Consider the following 22,300-nt stretch of genomic DNA (forward strand, 5'->3'; position numbering starts at 1 on the left):
TCGACATCTGACATTATTGGCTCTGCTTCTAACTTGCGCCAGAATTGTAAAATGGTCTTATGAATTAGCGATTTCGCTCCAATTCACATTCCAAGTAATACTCGGCATGCTAATTACGTTGCCGATTGCCAAATTGCATTATCTCTTATAGTTTCCGAGATATGGACTATCGACATCTGACAATATTGGCTCTGCTTCTAACTTGGGCCAGAATTGTAAAATGGTCTTATGAATTAGCGATTTCGTTTAAATTCACATTACAACTAACATTCGGCATGTTAATTACGCTGCCGATTGCCAAATTGCATTATCTCTTATAGTTTCCGAGATATGGACTATAGACATCTAACAATATTGACTCTGCTTCTAACTTGCGCCAGAATTGTAAAATGGTCTTACGAATTAGCGATTTCGTTCCAATTCACATTCCAAGTAATATTCGGCATGCTAATTACTTTGCCGATTCCCAAATTGCATTATCTCTTATAGTTTCCGAGATATGGACTATCGACATCTGACAATATTGGCTCTGCTTCTAACTTGCGCCAGAATTGTAAAATGGTCTTATGAAATAGCGATTTGGCTCCAATTCACATTCCAAGTAATATTCGGCATGTTAATTACGTTGCCGATTGCCAAATTGCATTATCTCTTATAGTTTCCGAGATATGGACAATCGAAATTTTACACCTTAAAGTCTGTTTCTAACTGGGGTCAAAATTGTAAAATGGTCTTACGAATTAGCGATTTCGTTCCAATTCACAATCCAAGTAATATTCGGCATGCTAATTACACTGCCGATTGCCAAATTGCATTATCCCTTATAGTTTCCGTGATATGGACTATCGACATCTGACAATATTGGCTCTGCTTCTAACTTGCGCCAGAATTGTAAAATGGTCTTATGAATTAGCGATTTCGCTCCAATTCACATTCCAAGTAATATTCGGCATGCTAATTACGTTGCCGATTGCCAAATTGCATTATCTCTTATAGTTTCCGAGATATGGACTATCGATATCTGACAATATTGGCTCTGCTTCTAACTTGGGCCAGAATTGTAAAATGGTCTTATGAATTAGCGATTTCGTTTCAATTCACATTCCAACTAACATTCGGCATGCTAATTACGTTGCCGATTGCCAAATTGCATTATCTCTTATAGTTTCCGAGATATGGACTATCGACATCTGAAAATATTGGCTCTGCTTCTAACTTGGGCCAGAATTGTAAAATGGTCTTATGAATTAGCGATTTCGCTCCAATTCACATTCTAAGTAATATTCGGCATGCTAATTACGTTGCCGATTGCCAAATTGCATTATCTCTTATAGTTTCCGAGATATGGACAATCGAAATTTTACACCTTAGAGTCTGTTTCTAACTGGGGTCAAAATTGTAAAATGGTCTTACGAATTAGCGATTTCGTTCCAATTCACATTCCAAGTAATATTCGGCATGCTAATTACGTTGCCGATTGCCAAATTGCATTATCTCTTATAGTTTCCGAGATATGGACTATCGACATCTGACAATATTGGCTCTGCTTCTAACTTGCGCCAGAATTGTAAAATGGTCTTATGAAATAGCGATTTGGCTCCAATTCACATTCCAAGTAATATTCGGCATGTTAATTACGTTGCCGATTGCCAAATTGCATTATCTCTTATAGTTTCCGAGATATGGACAATCGAAATTTTACACCTTAAAGTCTGTTTCTAACTGGGGTCAAAATTGTAAAATGGTCTTACGAATTAGCGATTTCGTTCCAATTCACAATCCAAGTAATATTCGGCATGCTAATTACACTGCCGATTGCCAAATTGCATTATCCCTTATAGTTTCCGAGATATGGACTATCGACATCTGACAATATTGGCTCTGCTTCTAACTTGCGCCAGAATTGTAAAATGATCTTATGAATTAGCGATTTCGCTCCAATTCACATTCCAAGTAATATTCGGCATGCTAATTACGTTGCCGATTGCCAAATTGCATTATCTCTTATAGTTTCCGAGATATGGACTATCGACATCTGACAATATTGGCTCTGCTTCTAACTTGGGCCAGAATTGTAAAATGGTCTTACGAATTAGCGATTTCGTTCCAATTCACAGTCCAAGTAATATTCGGCATGCTAATTACGTTGCCGATTGCCAAATTGCATTACCTCTTATAGTTTCCGAGATATGGACTATCGACATCTAACAATATTGGCTCTGCTTCTAACTTGGGCCAGAATTGTAAAATGGTCTTATGAATTAGCGATTTCGCTCCAATTCACATTCCAAGTAATACTCGGCATGCTAATTACGTTGCCGATTGCCAAATTGCATTATCTCTTATAGTTTCCGAGATATGGACTATCGACATCTGACAATATTGGCTCTGCTTCTAACTTGGGCCAGAATTGTAAAATGGTCTTATGAATTAGCGATTTCGTTTAAATTCACATTACAACTAACATTCGGCATGTTAATTACGCTGCCGATTGCCAAATTGCATTATCTCTTATAGTTTCCGAGATATGGACTATAGACATCTAACAATATTGACTCTGCTTCTAACTTGCGCCAGAATTGTAAAATGGTCTTACGAATTAGCGATTTCGTTCCAATTCACATTCCAAGTAATATTCGGCATGTTAATTACGTTGCCGATTGCCAAGTTGCATTATCTCTTATAGTTTCCGAGATATGGACTATCGACATCTGACAATATTGGCTCTGCTTCTAACTTGCGCCAGAATTGTAAAATGGTCTTATGAAATAGCGATTTGGCTCCAATTCACATTCCAAGTAATATTCGGCATGTTAATTACGTTGCCGATTGCCAAATTGCATTATCTCTTATAGTTTCCGAGATATGGACAATCGAAATTTTACACCTTAAAGTCTGTTTCTAACTGGGGTCAAAATTGTAAAATGGTCTTACGAATTAGCGATTTCGTTCCAATTCACAATCCAAGTAATATTCGGCATGCTAATTACACTGCCGATTGCCAAATTGCATTATCCCTTATAGTTTCCGAGATATGGACTATCGACATCTGACAATATTGGCTCTGCTTCTAACTTGCGCCAGAATTGTAAAATGGTCTTATGAATTAGCGATTTCGCTCCAATTCACATTCCAAGTAATATTCGGCATGCTAATTACGTTGCCGATTGCCAAATTGCATTATCTCTTATAGTTTCCGAGATATGGACTCTCGACATCTGACAATATTGGCTCTGCTTCTAACTTGGGCCAGAGTTGTAAAATGGTCTTATGAATTAGCGATTTCGCTCCAATTCACAATCTAAGTAATATTCGGCATGCTAATTACGTTGCCGATTGCCAAATTGCATTATCTCTTATAGTTTCCGAGATATGGACAATCGAAATTTTACACCTTAGAGTCTGTTTCTAACTGGTGTCAAAATTGTAAAATGGTCTTACGAATTAGCGATTTCGTTCCAATTCACATTCCAAGTAATACTCGGCATGCTAATTACGTTGCCGATTGCCAAATTGCATTATCTCTTATAGTTTCCGAGATATGGACTATCGACATCTGAAAATATTGGCTCTGCTTCTAACTTGGGCCAGAGTTGTAAAATGGTCTTATGAATTAGCGATTTCGCTCCAATTCACAATCTAAGTAATATTCGGCATGCTAATTACGTTGCCGATTGCCAAATTGCATTATCTCTTATAGTTTCCGAGATATGGACAATCGAAATTTTACACCTTAGAGTCTGTTTCTAACTGGGGTCAAAATTGTAAAATGGTCTTACGAATTAGCGATTTCGTTCCAATTCACATTCCAAGTAATATTCGGCATGCCAATTACGTTGCCGATTGCCAAATTGCATTATCTCTTATAGTTTCCGAGATATGGACAATCGAAATTTTACACCTTAGAGTCTGTTTCTAACTGGGGTCAAAATTGTAAAATGGTCTTAGGAATTAGCGATTTCGTTCCAATTCACATTCCAAGTAATATTCGGCATGCTAATTTCGCTGCCGATTGCCAAATTGCATTATCTCTTATAGTTTCCGAGATATGGACTATCGACATCTAACAATATTGGCTCTGCTTCTAACTTGGGCCAGAATTGTAAAATGGTCTTACGAATTAGCGATTTCGTTCCAATTCACATTCCAAGTAATATTCGGCATGCTAATTACGCTGCCGATTGCCAAATTGCCTTATCTCATATATTTTCCGAGATATAGACTATCGACATCTGACTATATTGGCTCTGCTTCTAACTGGCGCCAGAATTGTAAAATGGTCTTATGAATTAGTGATTTCGCTCCAATTCACATTCCAAGTAATATTCGGCATGCTAATTACGTTGCCGATTGCCAAATTGCATTATCTCTTATAGTTTCCGATATCTGGACTATCGACATCTGACAATATTGGCTCTGCTTCTAACTTGGGTCAGAGTTGTAAAATGGTCTTATGAATTAGCGATTTCGCTCCAATTCACATTCTAAGTAATATTCGGCATGCTAATTTCGTTGCCGATTGCCAAATTGCATTATCTCTTATAGTTTCCGGGATATGGACAATCGAAATTCTACACCTTAGAGTCTGTTTCTAACTGGGGTCAAAATTGTAAAATGGTCTTACGAATTAGCGATTTCGTTCCAATTCACATTCCAAGTAATATTCGGCATGCTAATTACGCTGCCGATTGCCAAATTGCATTATCTCTTATAGTTTCCGAGATATGAACTATCGACAACTAACAATATTGGCTCTGCTTCTAACTTGGGTCAGAATTGTAAAATGGTCTTACGAATTAACGACTTCGTTCCAATTCACATTCCAACTAATATTCGGCATGCCAATTACGTTGCCGATTGCCAAATTGCATTATCTCTTATAGTTTCCGAGATATGGACAATCGAAATTTTACACCTTAGAGTCTGTTTCTAACTGGGGTCAAAATTGTAAAATGGTCTTACGAATTAGCGATTTCGTTCCAATTCACATTCCAAGTATTATTCGGCATGCTAATTACGCTGCCGATTGCCAAATTGCATTATCTCTTATAGTTTCCGAGATATGGACTATCGACATCTAACAATATTGGCTCTGCTTCCAACTTGGGCCAGAATTGTAAAATGGTCTTACGAATTAGCGATTTCGTTCCAATTCACATTCCAAGTAATATTCGGCATGCTAATTACGTTGCCGATTGCCAAATTGCCTTATCTCATATATTTTCCGAGATATAGACTATCGGCATCTGACAATATTGGCTCTGCTTCTAACTGGCGCCAGAATTGTAAAATGGTCTTATGAATTAGCGATTTCGCTCCAATTCACATTCCAAATAATATTCGGCATGCTAATTACGTTGCCGATTGCCAAATTGCATTATCTCTTATGGTTTCCGAGATTTGGACTATCGACATCTGACAATATTGGCTCTGCTTGTAACTTGGGCCAGAATTGTAAAATGGTCTTATGAATTAGCGATTTCGTTCCAATTCACATTCCAAGTAATATTCGGCATGCTAATTACGTTGCCGATTGCCAAATTGCATTATTTCTTATAGTTTCCGAGATATGGACAATCGAAATTTTTCACCTTAGAGTCTGTTTCTAACTGGGGTCAAAATTGTAAAATGGTCTTACGAATTAGCGATTTCGTTCCAATTCACATTCCAAGTAATATTCGGCATGCTAATTACGCTGCCGATTGCCAAATTGCATTATCTCTTATAGTTTCCGAGATATGGACTATCGACATCTAACAATATTGGCTCTGCTTCTAACTTGGGCCAGAATTGTAAAATGGTCTTACGAATTAGCGATTTCGTTCCAATTCACAGTCCAAGTAATATTCGGCATGCTAATTACGTTGCCGATTGCCAAATTGCATTACCTCTTATAGTTTCCGAGATATGGACTATCGACATCTAACAATATTGGCTCTGCTTCTAACTTGGGCCAGAATTGTAAAATGCTCTTACGTATTAGCGATTTCGTTCCAATTCACATTCCAAGTAATATTCGGCATGTTAATTACGCTGCCGATTGCCAAATTGCATTATCTCTTATAGTTTCCGAGATATGGACTATCGACATCTAACAATATTGACTCTGCTTCAAACTTGCGCCAGAATTGTAAAATGGTCTTACGAATTAGCGATTTCGTTCCAATTCACATTCCAAGTAATATTCGGCATGCTAATTACGTTGCCGATTGCCAAATTGCATTATCTCTTATAGTTTCCGAGATATGGACTATCGACATCTGACAATATTGGCTCTGCTTCTAACTTGGGCCAGAATTGTAAAATGGTCTTATGAATTAGCGATTTCGTTTAAATTCACATTACAACTAACATTCGGCATGTTAATTACGCTGCCGATTGCCAAATTGCATTATATCTTATAGTTTCCGAGATATGGACTATAGACATCTAACAATATTAACTCTGCTTCTAACTTGCGCCAGAATTGTAAAATGGTCTTACGAATTAGCGATTTCGTTCCAATTCACATTCCAAGTAAAATTCGGCATGCTAATTACTTTGCCGATTCCCAAATTGCATTATCTCTTATAGTTTCCGAGATATGGACTATCGACATCTGACAATATTGGCTCTGCTTCTAACTTGCGCCAGAATTGTAAAATGGTCTTATGAATTAGCGATTTGGTTCCAATTCACATTCCAAGTAATATTCGGCATGCTAATTACGTTGCCGATTGCCAAATTGCATTATCTCTTATAGTTTCCGAGATATGGACTATCGACATCTGATAATATTGGCTCTGTTTCTAACTGGGGTCAAAATTGTAAAATGGTCTTACGAATTAGCGATTTCGTTCCAATTCATATTTCAAGTAATATTCGGCATGCTAATTACGTTGCCGATTGCCAAATTGCATTATCTCTTATAGTTTCCGAGATATGGATTATCGACATCTGACAATATTGGCTCTGCTTCTAACTTGGGCCAGAATTGTAAAATGGTCTTATGAATTAGCGATTTCGTTCCAATTCACATTCCAAGTAATATTCGGCATGCTAATTACGCTGCCGATTGCCAAATTGCATTGTCTCTTATAGTTTCCGAGATATGGACAATCGAAATTTTACACCTTAGAGTCTGTTTCTAACTGGGGTCAAAATTGTAAAATGGTCTTACGAATTAGCGATTTCGTTCCAATTCACATTCCAAGTAATATTCGGCATGCTATTTACGCTGCCGATTGCCAAATTGCATTATCTCTTATAGTTTCCGAGATATGGACTATCGAAATTTTACACCTTAGAGTCTGTTTCTAACTGGGGTTAAAATTGCAAAATGGTCTTACGAATTAACGATTTCGTTCCAATTCACATTCCAAATAATATTCCGCATGCTAATTACGTTGCCGATTGCCAAATTGCATTATCTCTTATAGTTTCCGAGATATGGACTATCGACATCTGACAATATTGGCTCTGCTTCTAACTTGGGCCAGAATTGTAAAATGGTCTTACGAATTAGCGATTTTGTTCCTATTCACATTCCAAGTAATATTCGGCATTCTAATTACATTGCCGATTGCCAAATTGCATTACCTCTTATAGTTTCCGAGATATGGACTATCGACATCTGACAATATTGGCTCTGCTTCTAACTTGCGCCAGAATTGTAAAATGGTCTTATGAATTAGCGATTTCGCTCCAATTCACATTCCAAGTAATATTCGGCATGCTAATTACGTTGCCGATTGCCAAATTGCATTATCTCTTATAGTTTCCGAGATATGGACTATCGACATCTGACAATATTGGCTCTGCTTCTAACTTGGGCCAGAATTGTAAAATGGTCTTATGAATTAGCGATTTCGTTTCAATTCCCATTACAACTAACATTCGGCATGCTAATTACGTTGCCGATTGCCAAATTGCATTATCTCTTATAGTTTCCGAGATATGGACTATCGAAATTTAACAATATTGGCTCTGCTTCTAACTTGGGCCAGAATTGTAAAATGGTCTTACGAATTAGCGATTTCGTTCCAATTCACATTCCAAGTAATATTCGGCATGCTAATTACGTTGCCGATTGCCAAATTGCATTACCTCTTATAGTTTCCGAGATATGGACTATCGACATCTGACATTATTGGCTCTGCTTCTAACTTGCGCCAGAATTGTAAAATGGTCTTATGAATTAGCGATTTCGCTCCAATTCACATTCAAAGTAATACTCGGCATGCTAATTACGTTGCCGATTGCCAAATTGCATTATCTCTTATAGTTTCCGAGATATGGACTATCGACATCTGACAATATTGGCTCTGCTTCTAACTTGGGCCAGAATTGTAAAATGGTCTTATGAATTAGCGATTTCGTTTAAATTCACATTACAACTAACATTCGGCATGTTAATTACGCTGCCGATTGCCAAATTGCATTATCTCTTATAGTTTCCGAGATATGGACTATAGACATCTAACAATATTGACTCTGCTTCTAACTTGCGCCAGAATTGTAAAATGGTCTTACGAATTAGCGATTTCGTTCCAATTCACATTCCAAGTAATATTCGGCATGCTAATTACTTTGCCGATTCCCAAATTGCATTATCTCTTATAGTTTCCGAGATATGGACTATCGACATCTGACAATATTGGCTCTGCTTCTAACTTGCGCCAGAATTGTAAAATGGTCTTATGAAATAGCGATTTGGCTCCAATTCACATTCCAAGTAATATTCGGTATGTTAATTACGTTGCCGATTGCCAAATTGCATTATCTCTTATAGTTTCCGAGATAAGGACAATCGAAATTTTACACCTTAAAGTCTGTTTCTAACTGGGGTCAAAATTGTAAAATGGTCTTACGAATTAGCGATTTCGTTCCAATTCACAATCCAAGTAATATTCGGCATGCTAATTACACTGCCGATTGCCAAATTGCATTATCCCTTATAGTTTCCGTGATATGGACTATCGACATCTGACAATATTGGCTCTGCTTCTAACTTGCGCCAGAATTGTAAAATGGTCTTATGAATTAGCGATTTCGCTCCAATTCACATTCCAAGTAATATTCGGCATGCTAATTACGTTGCCGATTGCCAAATTGCATTATCTCTTATAGTTTCCGAGATATGGACTATCGATATCTGACAATATTGGCTCTGCTTCTAACTTGGGCCAGAATTGTAAAATGGTCTTATGAATTAGCGATTTCGTTTCAATTCACATTCCAACTAACATTCGGCATGCTAATTACGTTGCCGATTGCCAAATTGCATTATCTCTTATAGTTTCCGAGATATGGACTATCGACATCTGAAAATATTGGCTCTGCTTCTAACTTGGGCCAGAATTGTAAAATGGTCTTATGAATTAGCGATTTCGCTCCAATTCACATTCTAAGTAATATTCGGCATGCTAATTACGTTGCCGATTGCCAAATTGCATTATCTCTTATAGTTTCCGAGATATGGACAATCGAAATTTTACACCTTAGAGTCTGTTTCTAACTGGGGTCAAAATTGTAAAATGGTCTTACGAATTAGCGATTTCGTTCCAATTCACATTCCAAGTAATATTCGGCATGCTAATTACGTTGCCGATTGCCAAATTGCATTATCTCTTATAGTTTCCGAGATATGGACTATCGACAGCTGAAAATATTGGCTCTGCTTCTAACTTGGGCCAGAATTGTAAAATGGTCTTATGAATTAGCGATTTCGCTCCAATTCACATTCTAAGTAATATTCGGCATGCTAATTACGTTGCCGATTGCCAAATTGCATTATCTCTTATAGTTTCCGAGATATGGACTATCGACATCTGAAAATACTGGCTCTGCTTCTAACTTGGGCCAGAATTGTAAAATGGTCTTATGAATTAGCGATTTCGCTCCAATTCACATTCCAAGTAATATTCGGCATGCTAATTACGTTGCCGATTGCCAAATTGCATTATCTCTTATAGTTTCCGAGATATGGACAATCGAAATTTTACACCTTAGAGTCTGTTTCTAACTGGGGTCAAAATTGTAAAATGGTCTTACGAATTAGCGATTTCGTTCCAATTCACATTCCAAGTAATATTCGGCATGCTAATTACGTTGCCGATTGCCAAATTGCATTATCTCTTATAGTTTCCGAGATATGGACTATCGACATCTGACAATATTGGCTCTGCTTCTAACTTGGGCCAGAATTGTAAAATGGTCTTATGAATTAGCGATTTCGTTCCAATTCACATTCCAAGTAATATTCGGCATGCTAATTACGTTGCCGATTGCCAAATTGCATTATCTCTTATAGTTTCCGAGATATGGACTATCGATATCTGACAATATTGGCTCTGCTTCTAACTTGGGCCAGAATTGTAAAATGGTCTTATGAATTAGCGATTTCGTTCCAATTCTCATTCCAAGCAATATTCGGCATGCTAATTACGTTACCGATTGCCAAATTGCATTATCTCTTATAGTTTCCGAGATATGGACAATCGAAATTTTATACCTTAGAGTCTGTTTCTAACTGGGGTCAAAATTGTAAAATGGTCTTACGAATTAGCGATTTCGCTCCAATTCACATTCCAAGTAATATTCGGCATGCTAATTACGTTGCCGATTGCCAAATTGCATTATCTCTTATAGTCTCCGAGATATGGACTATCGACATCTGACAATATTGGCTCTGCTTCTAACTTGGGCCAGAATTGTAAAATGGTCTTACGAATTAGCGATTTCGTTCCAATTCACATTCCAAGTAATATTCGGCATGCTAATTACGTTGCCGATTGCCAAATTGCATTATCTCTTATAGTTTCCGAGATATGGACTATCGACATCTGACAATATTGGCTCTGCTTCTAACTTGGGCCAGAATTGTAAAATGGTCTTATGAATTAGCGATTTCGCTCCAATTCACATTCCAAGTAATATTCGGCATGCTAATTACGTTGCCGATTACCAAATTGCATTATCTCTTATAGTTTCCGAGATATGGACTATCGACATCTAACAATATTGGCTCTGCTTCTAACTAGGGCCAGAATTGTAAAATGGTCTTATGAATTAGCGATTTCGCTCCAATTCACATTCCAAGTAATATTCGTCATGCTAATTACGTTGCCGATTGCTAAATTGCATTATCTCTTATAGTTTCCGAGATATGGACTATCGAAATTTTACACCTTAGAGTCTGTTTCTAACTGGGGTCAAAATTGTAAAATGGTCTTACGAATTAGCGATTTCGTTCCAATTCACATTCCAAGTAATATTCGGCATGCTAATTACGCTGCCGATTGCCAAATTGCATTATCTCTTATAGTTTCCGAGATATGGACAATCGAAATTTTACACCTTAGAGTCTGTTTCTAACTGGTGTCAAAATTGTAAAATGGTCTTACGAATTAGCGATTTCGTTCCAATTCACATTCCAAGTAATACTCGGCATGCTAATTACGTTGCCGATTGCCAAATTGCATTATCTCTTATAGTTTCCGAGATATGGACTATCGACATCTGAAAATATTGCCTCTGCTTCTAACTTGGGCCAGAGTTGTAAAATGGTCTTATGAATTAGCGATTTCGCTCCAATTCACAATCTAAGTAATATTCGGCATGCTAATTACGTTGCCGATTGCCAAATTGCATTATCTCTTATAGTTTCCGAGATATGGACAATCGAAATTTTACACCTTAGAGTCTGTTTCTAACTGGGGTCAAAATTATAAAATGGTCTTACGAATTAGCGATTTCGTTCCAATTCACATTCCAAGTAATATTCGGCATGCTAATTACGCTGCCGATTGCTAAATTGCATTATCTCTTATAGTTTCCGAGATATGGACTATCGACATCTAACAATATTGGCTCTGCTTCTAACTTGGGCCAGAATTGTAAAATGGTCTTACGAATTAACGATTTCGTTCCAATTCACATTCCAAGTAATATTCGGCATGCTAATTACGCTGCCGATTGCCAAATTGCATTATCTCTTATAGTTTCCGAGATATGGACTATCGACATCTAACAATATTGGCTCTGCTTCTAACTTGGGCCAGAATTGTAAAATGGTCTTATGAGTTAGCGATTTCGCTCCAATTCACATTCTAAGTAATATTCGGCATGCTAATTACGTTGCCGATTGCCAAATTGCATTATCTCTTATAGTTTCCGAGATATGGACAATCGAAATTTTACACCTTAGAGTCTGTTTCTAACTGGGGTCAAAATTGTAAAATGGTCTTACGAATTAGCGATTTCGTTCCAATTCACATTCCAAGTAATACTCGGCATGCTAATTACGTTGCCGATTGCCAAATTGCATTATCTCTTATAGTTTCCGAGATATGGACTATCGACATCTGAAAATATTGGCTCTGCTTCTAACTTGGGCCAGAGTTGTAAAATGGTCTTATGAATTAGCGATTTCGCTCCAATTCACATTCTAAGTAATATTCGGCATGCTAATTACGTTGCCGATTGCCAAATTGCATTATCTCTTATAGTTTCCGAGATATGGACAATCGAAATTTTACACCTTAGAGTCTGTTTCTAACTGGGGTCAAAATTGTAAAATGGTCTTACGAATTAGCGATTTCGTTCCAATTCACATTCCAAGTAATATTCGGCATGCCAATTACGTTGCCGATTGCCAAATTGCATTATCTCTTATAGTTTCCGAGATATGGACAATCGAAATTTTACACCTTAGAGTCTGTTTCTAACTGGGTCAAAATTGTAAAATGGTCTTACGAATTAGCGATTTCGTTCCAATTCACATTCCAAGTAATATTCGGCATGCTAATTTCGCTGCCGATTGCCAAATTGCATTATCTCTTATAGTTTCCGAGATATGGACTATCGACATCTAACAATATTGGCTCTGTTTTAACTTGGGCCAGAATTGTAAAATGGTCTTACGAATTAGCGATTTCGTTCCAATTCACATTCCAAGTAATATTCGGCATGCTAATTACGTTGCCGATTGCAAAATTGCCTTATCTCATATATTTTCCGAGATATAGACTATCGACATCTGACAATATTGGCTCTGCTTCTAACTGGCGCCAGAATTGTAAAATGGTCTTATGAATTAGTGATTTCGCTCCAATTCACATTCCAAGTAATATTCGGCATGCTAATTACGTTGCCGATTGCCGAATTGCATTATCTCTTATAGTTTCCGAGATCTGGACTATCGACATCTGACAATATTGGCTCTGCTTCTAACTTGGGCCAGAGTTGTAAAATGGTCTTATGAATTAGCGATTTCGCTCCAATTCACATTCTAAGTAATATTCGGCATGCTAATTTCGTTGCCGATTGCCAAATTGCATTATCTCTTATAGTTTCCGAGATATGGACAATCGAAATTTTACACCTTAGAGTCTGTTTCTAACTGGGGTCAAAATTGTAAAATGGTCTTACGAATTAGCGATTTCGTTCCAATTCACATTCCAAGTAATATTCGGCATGCTAATTACGCTGCCGATTGCTAAATTGCATTATCTCTTATAGTTTCCGAGATATGGACTATCGACATCTAACAATATTTTCTCTGCTTCTAACTAGGGCCAGAATTGTAAAATGGTCTTACGAATTAACGATTTCGTTCCAATTCACATTCCAAGTAATATTCGGCATGCTAATTACGCTGCCGATTGCCAAATTTCATTATCTCTTATAGTTTCCGAGATATGGACAATCGAAATTCTACACCTTAGATTCTGTTTCTAACTGGGGTCAAAATTGTAAAATGGTCTTACGAATTAGCGATTTCGTTCCAATTCACATTCCAAGTAATATTCGGTATGCTAATTACGCTGCCGATTGCCAAATTACATTATCTCTTATAGTTTCCGAGATATGGACTATCGACAACTAACAATATTGGCTCTGCTTCTAACTTGGGCCAGAATTGTAAAATGGTCTTACGAATTAGCGATTTCGTTCCAATTCACATTCCAAGTAATATTCGGCATGCTAATTACGTTGCCGATTGCCAAATTGCCTTATCTCATATATTTTCCGAGATATAGACTATCGACATCTGACAATATTGGCTATGTTTCTAACTGGCGCCAGAATTGTAAAATGGTCTTATGAATTAGCGATTTCGCTCCAATTCACATTCCAAGTAATATTCGGCATGCTAATTACGTTGCCGATTGCCAAATTGCATTATCTCTTATAGTTTCCGAGATTTGGACTATCGACATCTGACAATATTGGCTCTGCTTGTAACTTGGGCCAGAATTGTAAAATGGTCTTATGAATTAGCGATTTCGTTCCAATTCACATTCCAAGTAATATTCGGCATGCTAATTACGTTGCCGATTGCCAAATTGCATTATTTCTTATAGTTTCCGAGATATGGACAATCGAAATTTTACACCTTAGAGTCTGTTTCTAACTGGGGTCAAAATTGTAAAATGGTCTTACGAATTAGCGATTTCGTTCCAATTCACATTCCAAGTAATATTCGGCATGCTAATTACGCTGCCGATTGCCAAATTGCATTATCTCTTATAGTTTCCGAGATATGGACTATCGACATCTAACAATATTGGCTCTGCTTCTAACTTGGGCCAGAATTGTAAAATGGTCTTACGAATTAGCGATTTCGTTCCAATTCACAGTCCAAGTAATATTCGGCATGCTAATTACGTTGCCGATTGCCAAATTGCATTACCTCTTATAGTTTCCGAGATATGGACTATCGACATCTAACAATATTGGCTCTGCTTCTAACTTGAGCCAGAATTGTAAAATGCTCTTACGTATTAGCGATTTCGTTCCAATTCACATTCCAAGTAATATTCGGCATGTTAATTACGCTGCCGATTGCCAAATTGCATTATCTCTTATAGTTTCCGAGATATGGACTATCGACATCTAACAATATTGACTCTGCTTCAAACTTGCGCCAGAATTGTAAAATGGTCTTACGAATTAGCGATTTCGTTCCAATTCACATTCCAAGTAATATTCGACATGCTAATTACTTTGCCGATTTCCAAATTGCATTATCTCTTATAGTTTCCGAGATATGGACTATCGACATCTGACAATATTGGCTCTGCTTCTAACTTGCGCCAGAATTGTAAAATGGTCTTATTAATTAGCGATTTGGCTCCAATTCACATTCCAAGTAATATTCGGCATGTTAATTACGTTGCCGATTGCCAAATTGCATTATCTCTTATAGTTTACGAGATATCGACAATCGAAATTTTACACCTTAGAGTCTGTTTCTAACTTCGGTCAAAATTGTAAAATGGTCTTACGAATTAGCGATTTCGTTCCAATTCACATTCCAAGTAATATTCGGCATGCTAATTACGCTGCCGATTGCCAAATTGCATTATCCCTTATAGTTTCCGAGATAAGGACTATCGACATCTGATAATATTGGCTCTGCTTCTAACTTGCGCCAGAATTGTAAAATGGTCTTATGAATTAGCGATTTCGCTCCAATTCGCATTCCAAGTAATATTCGGCATGCTAATTACTTTGCCGATTCCCAAATTGCATTATCTCTTATAGTTTCCGAGATATGGACTATCGACATCTGACAATATTGTCTCTGCTTCTAACTTGGGCCAGAATTGTAAAAAGGTCTTATGAATTAGCGAGTTCGTTTCAATTCCCATTACAACTAACATTCGGCATGCTAATTACGTTGCCGATTGCCAAATTGCATTATCTCTTATAGTTTCCGAGATATGGACTATCGAAATCTAACAATATTGGCTCTGCTTCTAACTTGGGCCAGAATTGTAAAATGGTCTTACGAATTAGCGATTTCGTTCCAATTCACATTCCAAGTAATATTCGGCATGCTAATTACGTTGCCGATTGCCAAATTGCATTACCTCTTATAGTTTCCGAGATATGGACTATCGACATCTGACAATATTGGCTCTGCTTCTAACTTGCGCCAGAATTGTAAAATGGTCTTATGAATTAGCGATTTCGCTCCAATTCACATTCCAAGTAATATTCGGCATGCTAATTACGTTGCCGATTGCCAAATTGCATTATCTCTTATAGTTTCCGAGATATGGACTATCGACATCTGACAATATTGGCTCTGCTTCTAACTTGGGCCAGAATTGTAAAATGGTCTTATGAATTAGCGATTTCGTTTAAATTCACATTACAACTAACATTCGGCATGTTAATTACGCTGCCGATTGCCAAATTGCATTATCTCTTATAGTTTCCGAGATATGGACTATAGACATCTAACAATATTAACTCTGCTTCTAACTTGCGCCAGAATTGTAAAATGGTCTTACGAATTAGCGATTTCGTTCCAATTCACATTCCAAGTAAAATTCGGCATGCTAATTACTTTGCCAATTGCCAAATTGCATTATCTCTTATAGTTTCCGAGATATGGACAATCGAAATTTTACACCTTAGAGTCTGTTTCTAACTGGGGTCAAAATTGTAAAATGGTCTTACGAATTAGCGATTTCGTTCAAATTCACAATCCAAGTAATATTCGGCATGCTAATTACACTGCCGATTGCCAAATTGCATTATCCCTTATAGTTTCCGAGATATGGACTATCGACATCTGACAATATTGGCTCTGCTTCTAACTTGCGCCAGAATTGTAAAATGGTCTTATGAATTAGCGATTTCGCTCTAAATCACATTCCAAGTAATATTCGGCATGCTAATTACGTTGCCGATTGCCAAATTGCATTATCTCTTATAGTTTCCGAGATATGGACTATCGACATCTGACAATATTGGCTCTGCTTCTAACTTGGGCCAGAATTGTAAAATGGTCTTATGAATTAGCGATTTCGTTTCAATTCACATTCCAACTAACATTCGGCATGCTAATTACGTTGACGATTGCCAAATTGCATTATCTCTTATAGTTTCCGAGATATGGACTATCGACATCTAACAATATTGGCTCTGCTTCTAACTTGGGCCAGAATTGAAAAATGGTCTTACGAATTAGCGATTTTGTTCCTATTCACATTCCAAGTAATATTCGGCATGCTAATTACATTGCCGATTGCCAAATTGCATTACCTCTTATAGTTTCCGAGATATGGACTATCGACATCTGACAATATTGGCTCTGCTTCTAACTTGCGCCAGAATTGTAAAATGGTCTTATGAATTAGCGATTTCGCTCCAATTCGCATTCCGAGTAATATTCGGCATGCTAATTACGTTGTCGATTGCCAAATTGCATTATCTCTTATAGTTTCCGAGATATGGACTATCGACATCTGATAATATTGGCTCTGCTTCTAACTTGGGCCAGAATTGTAAAATGGTCTTATGAATTAGCGATTTCGTTCCAATTCACATTCCAAGTAATATTCAGCATGCTAATTACGTTGCCGATTGCCAAATTGCATTATCTCTTATAGTTTCCGAGATATGGACTATCGACATCTGATAATATTGGCTCTGTTTCTAACTGGGGTCAAAATTGTAAAATGGTCTTACGAATTAGCGATTTCGTTCCAATTCACATTTCAAGTAATATTCGGCATGCTAATTACGTTGCCGATTGCCAAATTGCATTATCTCTTATAGTTTCCGATATATGGATTATCGACATCTGACAATATTGGCTCTGCTTCTAATTTGGGCCAGAATTGTAAAATGGTCTTATGAATTAGCGATTTCGTTCCAATTCACATTCCAAGTAATATTCGGCATGCTAATTACGCTGCCGATTGCCAAATTGCATTATCTCTTATAGTTTCCGAGATATGGACAATCGAAATTTTACACCTTAGAGTCTGTTTCTAACTGGGGTCAAAATTGTAAAATGGTCTTACGAATTAGCGATTTCGTTCCAATTCACATTCCAAGTAATATTCGGCATGCTATTTACGCTGCCGATTGCCAAATTGCATTATCTCTTATAGTTTCCGAGATATGGACTATCGACATCTGACAATATTGGCTCTGCTTCTAACTTGGGCCGGAATTGTAAAATGGTCTTACGAATTAGCGATTTTGTTCCTATTCACATTCCAAGTAATATTCGGCATGCTAATTACATTGCCGATTGCCAAATTGCATTACCTCTTATAGTTTCCGAGATATGGACTATCGACATCTGACAATATTGGCTCTGCTTCTAACTTGCGCCAGAATTGTAAAATGGTCTTATGAATTAGCGATTTCGCTCCAATTCACATTCCAAGTAATATTCGGCATGCTAATTACGTTGCCGATTGCCAAATTGCATTATCTCTTATAGTTTCCGAGATATGGACTATCGACATCTGACAATATTGGCTCTGCTTCTAACTTGGGCCAGAATTGTAAAATGGTCTTATGAATTAGCGATTTCGTTTCAATTCCCATTACAACTAATATTCGGCATGCTAATTACGTTGCCGATTGCCAAATTGCATTATCTCTTATAGTTTCCGAGATATGGACTATCGAAATTTAACAATATTGGCTCTGCTTCTAACTTGGGCCAGAATTGCAAAATGGTCTTACGAATTAGCGATTTCGTTCCAATTCACATTCCAAGTAATATTCGGCATGCTAATTACGTTGCCGATTGCCAAATTGCATTACCTCTTATAGTTTCCGAGATATGGACTATCGACATCTGACAATATTGGCTCTGCTTCTAACTTGCGCCAGAATTGTAAAATGGTCTTATGAATTAGCGATTTCGCTCCAATTCACATTCCAAGTAATATTCGGCATGCTAATTACGTTGCCGATTGCCAAATTGCATTATCTCTTATAGTTTCCGAGATATGGACTATCGACATCTGACAATATTGGCACTGCTTCTAACTTGGGCCAGAATTGTAAAATGGCCTTATGAATTAGCGATTTCGTTTAAATTCACATCACAACTAACATTCGGCATGTTAATTACGCTGCCGATTGCCAAATTGCATTATCTCTTATAGTTTCCGAGATATGGACTATCGACATCTGACAATATTGGCTCTGCTTCTAACTTGGGCCAGAATTGTAAAATGGTCTTATGAATTAGCGATTTCGTTCCAATTCTCATTCCAAGCAATATTCGGCATGCTAATTACGTTACCGATTGCCAAATTGCATTATCTCTTATAGTTTCCGAGATATGGACAATCGAAATTTTATACCTTAGAGTCTGTTTCTAACTGGGGTCAAAATTGTAAAATGGTCTTACGAATTAGCGATTTCGCTCCAATTCACATTCCAAGTAATATTCGGCATGCTAATTACGTTGCCGATTGCCAAATTGCATTATCTCTTATAGTCTCCGAGATATGGACTATCGACATCTGACAATATTGGCTCTGCTTCTAACTTGGGCCAGAATTGTAAAATGGTCTTACGAATTAGCGATTTCGTTCCAATTCACATTCCAAGTAATATTCGGCATGCTAATTACGTTGCCGATTGCCAAATTGCATTATCTCTTATAGTTTCCGAGATATGGACTATCGACATCTGACAATATTGGCTCTGCTTCTAACTTGGGACAGAATTGTAAAATGGTCTTATGAATTAGCGATTTCGCTCCAATTCACATTCCAAGTAATATTCGGCATGCTAATTACGTTGCCGATTACCAAATTGCATTATCTCTTATAGTTTCCGAGATATGGACTATCGACATCTAACAATATTGGCTCTGCTTCTAACTAGGGCCAGAATTGTAAAATGGTCTTATGAATTAGCGATTTCGCTCCAATTCACATTCCAAGTAATATTCGTCATGCTAATTACGTTGCCGATTGCTAAATTGCATTATCTCTTATAGTTTCCGAGATATGGACTATCGAAATTTTACACCTTAGAGTCTGTTTCTAACTGGGGTCAAAATTGTAAAATGGTCTTACGAATTAGCGATTTCGTTCCAATTCACATTCCAAGTAATATTCGGCATGCTAATTACGCTGCCGATTGCCAAATTGCATTATCTCTTATAGTTTCCGAGATATGGACAATCGAAATTTTACACCTTAGAGTCTGTTTCTAACTGGTGTCAAAATTGTAAAATGGTCTTACGAATTAGCGATTTCGTTCCAATTCACATTCCAAGTAATACTCGGCATGCTAATTACGTTGCCGATTGCCAAATTGCATTATCTCTTATAGTTTCCGAGATATGGACTATCGACATCTGAAAATATTGCCTCTGCTTCTAACTTGGGCCAGAGTTGTAAAATGGTCTTATGAATTAGCGATTTCGCTCCAATTCACAATCTAAGTAATATTCGGCATGCTAATTACGTTGCCGATTGCCAAATTGCATTATCTCTTATAGTTTCCGAGATATGGACAATCGAAATTTTACACCTTAGAGTCTGTTTCTAACTGGGGTCAAAATTATAAAATGGTCTTACGAATTAGCGATTTCGTTCCAATTCACATTCCAAGTAATATTCGGCATGCTAATTACGCTGCCGATTGCTAAATTGCATTATCTCTTATAGTTTCCGAGATATGGACTATCGACATCTAACAATATTGGCTCTGCTTCTAACTTGGGCCAGAATTGTAAAATGGTCTTACGAATTAACGATTTCGTTCCAATTCACATTCCAAGTAATATTCGGCATGCTAATTACGCTGCCGATTGCCAAATTGCATTATCTCTTATAGTTTCCGAGATATGGACTATCGACATCTAACAATATTGGCTCTGCTTCTAACTTGGGCCAGAATTGTAAAATGGTCTTATGAGTTAGCGATTTCGCTCCAATTCACATTCTAAGTAATATTCGGCATGCTAATTACGTTGCCGATTGCCAAATTGCATTATCTCTTATAGTTTCCGAGATATGGACAATCGAAATTTTACACCTTAGAGTCTGTTTCTAACTGGGGTCAAAATTGTAAAATGGTCTTACGAATTAGCGATTTCGTTCCTATTCACATTCCAAGTAATACTCGGCATGCTAATTACGTTGCCGATTGCCAAATTGCATTATCTCTTATAGTTTCCGAGATATGGACTATCGACATCTGAAAATATTGGCTCTGCTTCTAACTTGGGCCAGAGTTGTAAAATGGTCTTATGAATTAGCGATTTCGCTCCAATTCACATTCTAAGTAATATTCGGCATGCTAATTACGTTGCCGATTGCCAAATTGCATTATCTCTTATAGTTTCCGAGATATGGACAATCGAAATTTTACACCTTAGAGTCTGTTTCTAACTGGGGTCAAAATTGTAAAATGGTCTTACGAATTAGCGATTTCGTTCCAATTCACATTCCAAGTAATATTCGGCATGCCAATTACGTTGCCGATTGCCAAATTGCATTATCTCTTATAGTTTCCGAGATATGGACAATCGAAATTTTACACCTTAGAGTCTGTTTCTAACTGGGTCAAAATTGTAAAATGGTCTTACGAATTAGCGATTTCGTTCCAATTCACATTCCAAGTAATATTCGGCATGCTAATTACGCTGCCGATTGCCAAATTTCATTATCTCTTATAGTTTCCGAGATATGGACAATCGAAATTCTACACCTTAGATTCTGTTTCTAACTGGGGTCAAAATTGTAAAATGGTCTTACGAATTAGCGATTTCGTTCCAATTCACATTCCAAGTAATATTCGGTATGCTAATTACGCTGCCGATTGCCAAATTGCCTTATCTCATATATTTTCCGAGATATAGACTATCGACATCTGACAATATTGGCTCTGCTTCTAACTGGCGCCAGAATTGTAAAATGGTCTTATGAATTAGTGATTTCGCTCCAATTCACATTCCAAGTAATATTCGGCATGCTAATTACGTTGCCGATTGCCGAATTGCATTATCTCTTATAGTTTCCGAGATCTGGACTATCGACATCTGACAATATTGGCTCTGCTTCTAACTTGGGCCAGAGTTGTAAAATGGTCTTATGAATTAGCGATTTCGCTCCAATTCACATTCTAAGTAATATTCGGCATGCTAATTTCGTTGCCGATTGCCAAATTGCATTATCTCTTATAGTTTCCGAGATATGGACAATCGAAATTTTACACCTTAGAGTCTGTTTCTAACTGGGGTCAAAATTGTAAAATGGTCTTACGAATTAGCGATTTCGTTCCAATTCACATTCCAAGTAATATTCGGCATGCTAATTACGCTGCCGATTGCTAAATTGCATTATCTCTTATAGTTTCCGAGATATGGACTATCGACATCTAACAATATTTTCTCTGCTTCTAACTAGGGCCAGAATTGTAAAATGGTCTTACGAATTAACGATTTCGTTCCAATTCACATTCCAAGTAATATTCGGCATGCTAATTACGCTGCCGATTGCCAAATTTCATTATCTCTTATAGTTTCCGAGATATG

Source organism: Rhynchophorus ferrugineus, unplaced genomic scaffold, assembly GCF_030347505.1.
Source record: "Rhynchophorus ferrugineus isolate W39M unplaced genomic scaffold, kcgeb_rfMv2 rfM3, whole genome shotgun sequence".
In the NCBI taxonomy this organism is placed as follows: Eukaryota; Metazoa; Arthropoda; class Insecta; order Coleoptera; family Curculionidae; genus Rhynchophorus; species Rhynchophorus ferrugineus.